Raw genomic sequence first — 3,402 nt, 5'->3', positions numbered from 1 at the left:
GGGTGGGGCAGACAGGTGGGCCAGGAGGGGAGGGAGGTGGCTGAAAGGAGTTGCATTCTTGCTGGATTTCTCCTCTGTCTTCTCAAGGGTGAAGAGTCACACCAGATCACTCATTACTAGATCGGGTCAAACAGAATTCAGGTCACTGCTATGGCCCTGGGGCCTCCTCACCCCACCTACCCACCCCCCAAGGGGAAATCCATTCTCCCATTTTATAAAGTGAAGGACTGAGGTTGAATGGGAGGGTGGAAGGGCTCAGCCTGGCAGGAGTAAACCTGGAAGGTTTAACAGTGTGGTTGGAACTGGGGTCCAAGATCCCTGACCCCAAGTGCTGGGCTGTGTCCCAGACAGACCCCTCAGTCTCCTCTCATAGAGTCTTCCTCCCCTCATCCCACCCCCGTGCCCTAGAATGACTCCCTTCTCCTTCCAGGCCACAGAGCCCCTTATCCCAACAGAGGGTGAAGTTCTAGAAGACAGTGGCTCACACCAAATGCAGAACCTCAGACTTCATGACCAAGAGGACCTCAGAGGTCTTATTGACAGAGGCCCAGAGAAGGCAAATAACTTGTCCAAGATCACACAGAGCTCTTGGGCCACTACCAAGGAAGGAGCTGGAAATAGAACCTAGACATTTTTATTGTTTTTTTAGTTTATTTATTTTTGGCTTCATTGGGTCTTCGTTGCTGTACGCGGGCTTTCTGTAGTTGCGGTGAGCTGGGGCTACTCTTCATTGCGGTGCACGGGCTTCTCACTGCGGTGGCTTCTCTTGTCGCGGAGCACAGGTTCTAGGCACGTGGGTTTCAGTAGTTGTGGCATGCGGGCTCAGTAGTCGTGGCTCGCGGGCTCTAGAGCACAGGCTCAGTAGTTGTGGCGCACGGGCTTAGTTGCTACGCGACATGTGGGATCTTCCCGGACCAGAGCTCGAACCTGTGTTCCCTGCATTGGCAGATGGATTCTTAACCACTGCACCACCAGGGAAGTCCCAAACCTAGACCTTCTGATTCCACTTTAAATTTCCTTCCAGCTGTGAGATTTTGTGATTTCTTGACACCTGTGCAGCAAGCTTTCCTCTACTCTAGAGCTGCTTTCATCACAAAACTCTTGCCCTGAAATCCCCAAGGTACCTTGTCTGGCCACTGGCTGTGGCCATAACAGCTTATGTCCTTGGCCCTTTGAGGGGATAAGATTCTTCACTAGGGCATTTGGAAATACATTCTGCAACCTCATTCCCCGTCTTGTGGCCAAATCCCCAAGGTTCCCTAAGTAATCACCCTCAGAGTCCCTCCTCCCAGGCCTGGGGACTCAGACCAGCACACTTACACTTTCCCTTCTCCCAGCTGTGCTCTCCCTACCCCACACCTCCAGTCTGGCCCAAGACATGATCCTGCCTCTGGCTGGGATGCAGGATCATAGGATGTAAAGATGGAAGGATGTTAGGGATCAGAGTCCTGCCCCACACTGGAGAGCTGTCTCCTGAAGACCTCAGGGGGCTGTTCCTTCTCTCTGTTGCTTGAGGATCTGAGTGGACATCAGGGCCTTCACTCATTTATTGAGCACCTAAAATGTATATGTTTTCAACAAGCACCAAGTATGTAGCAGGCACTGTTAGAGCCTTTTTATCTCATGTGAGCCTCATGAAACAGCCCAGTGAGGTAAGGATTATGCCCATTTTACAGATCAGGAGGTTGAGGTTCAGAAAGTTCTTCAATTTGCCCTAGATTATAGGGCTAGTAAGTCTAGAATTAGGAATAAAACCCATGTTTCTCTAACTAGAAGTCAAAGCCCCATGCACAAGGGGAGAGGGAGGGGGGAAATGTTGTGGGAAGGGGGAAATGTGTGTGGAACACCATCTTCCATGGCCTCCCTGCCTACAGGACCCAGGGGATGAATATCACTGTGGAAATGATTCCATAGCTTCAAACCAAACTTCAGAGAGGGGGGTGTCAGTGGGCAATGGGGGCAGGAGGGTTAGCTCCTTGTCAGCCCTGACACACAACCTTCCAGCTCTCAGCCTGTGCACTTGTGATCACCTGGTTGCATCCTGGAAACTACCCAGCCACACTTAGGCAGGTGGCCCACCCCTGCTCCGCGGGTTGAGCAAGCAGGAAAAGGTGGCAGCAAGAGGCAGTGGGCAGATCTGCTGGGCAATGGTTGCTGGAGCCCCAGCTAGGATGGGCTTTCTCTGGGGCCTGGCTCTGCCCCTTTTCTTCTTCTGCTGGGTGTCTGGGGCTCCTGGGAGCTCTGCAAGTAAGGAAGCAAGAGGGTGCCTGTGGGCTTCTCTCCTGACTCTGGGTGGGACCTCCTGTACTGCAGCCCTTTGTGGGTGAGGGTAGCTCTCTCGGGTTAGTTGTCATCAACCATAAAGCTATACATGAAGTATTACTATGGCTGATAGTATGCAACGGCAGTGGGTCAGCTTAAGCACGTGGGACGCTGCAGTCCATACAAACCTGAGGTTGCTGTGGGTTTGTCTTTATGCCTGTGAGGGTGTGAGTACGTGGGGCGGGGAGATTACGGGTGTCAGGGAGGTGCAGGCTGGTGATAAATCTGATTAAAGCCTAAGAATGTGGCTTGACAAGATTCTTTCTCCTCCAAGTTTATTTTCTAGCATGGATTTCCTTCAAAAACCCATTTTTGTGTGAAAAGTCTGACTGTCACAGGCTGCTTGTGGAGGGTGGATTCTGAGAGAGGCAGGGCTTTTATGAAAGAAGAGAATGAACATTGATCTGTAATAGGAACTGTGCGAGGCTTGTCACATGCATTATCTCTTGTAAAAATAGACTTTATTTTTTAGAGCAGTTTTAGGTTCACAGCAAAATTGAGCAGAAAGTACAGAGATTCCTATGTATCTTCTGCCCGTCTCCCCACAGCCTCCTCTGCTATTAACATCCCTCACCAGAGAGGTACATGTATTACAATCGAGGAACCTACACTGACAGACACATCATTACCATGCGTTATCTTTTAAGACTTTATTTTTCAGAGCAGTTTTAGCTTCACACCAAAATTGAGAGGAAGGTACAGAGATTTCTCATATACTCCCATCACTATCTTTTTTTTTTCTTTGTGATCATCACTTTTTTTTTGACATAGATATACCCATAACGTTTAATTGAATGAAAAAAGTTGTAACACAATATATACAGTTTGATGACATTTTGACATATATGCACTACTGATACTATGTATAGAATAGATAACTAATGAGAACCCATTGTATAGCACAGGCAACTCTACTCAGCCATCACTATCCTTTTAATCCTCACAATTAACCCTGTGAGAGAGACACAATTCTCATTCTTACTCTCGTCCAGCACCCCCCACCCCCCACCGTGAGGAGACTGAGGCTGCTTTTTTTTTTTTTAACATCTTTATTGGAGTATAATTGCTTTACAATGGTGT

Source organism: Physeter macrocephalus, chromosome 1 (genome assembly GCF_002837175.3).
Source record: "Physeter macrocephalus isolate SW-GA chromosome 1, ASM283717v5, whole genome shotgun sequence".
Classification (NCBI taxonomy): domain Eukaryota; kingdom Metazoa; phylum Chordata; class Mammalia; order Artiodactyla; family Physeteridae; genus Physeter; species Physeter macrocephalus.
The sequence above is the reverse complement of the archived record's forward strand: the minus strand, read 5'-3'. Positions refer to the sequence as shown.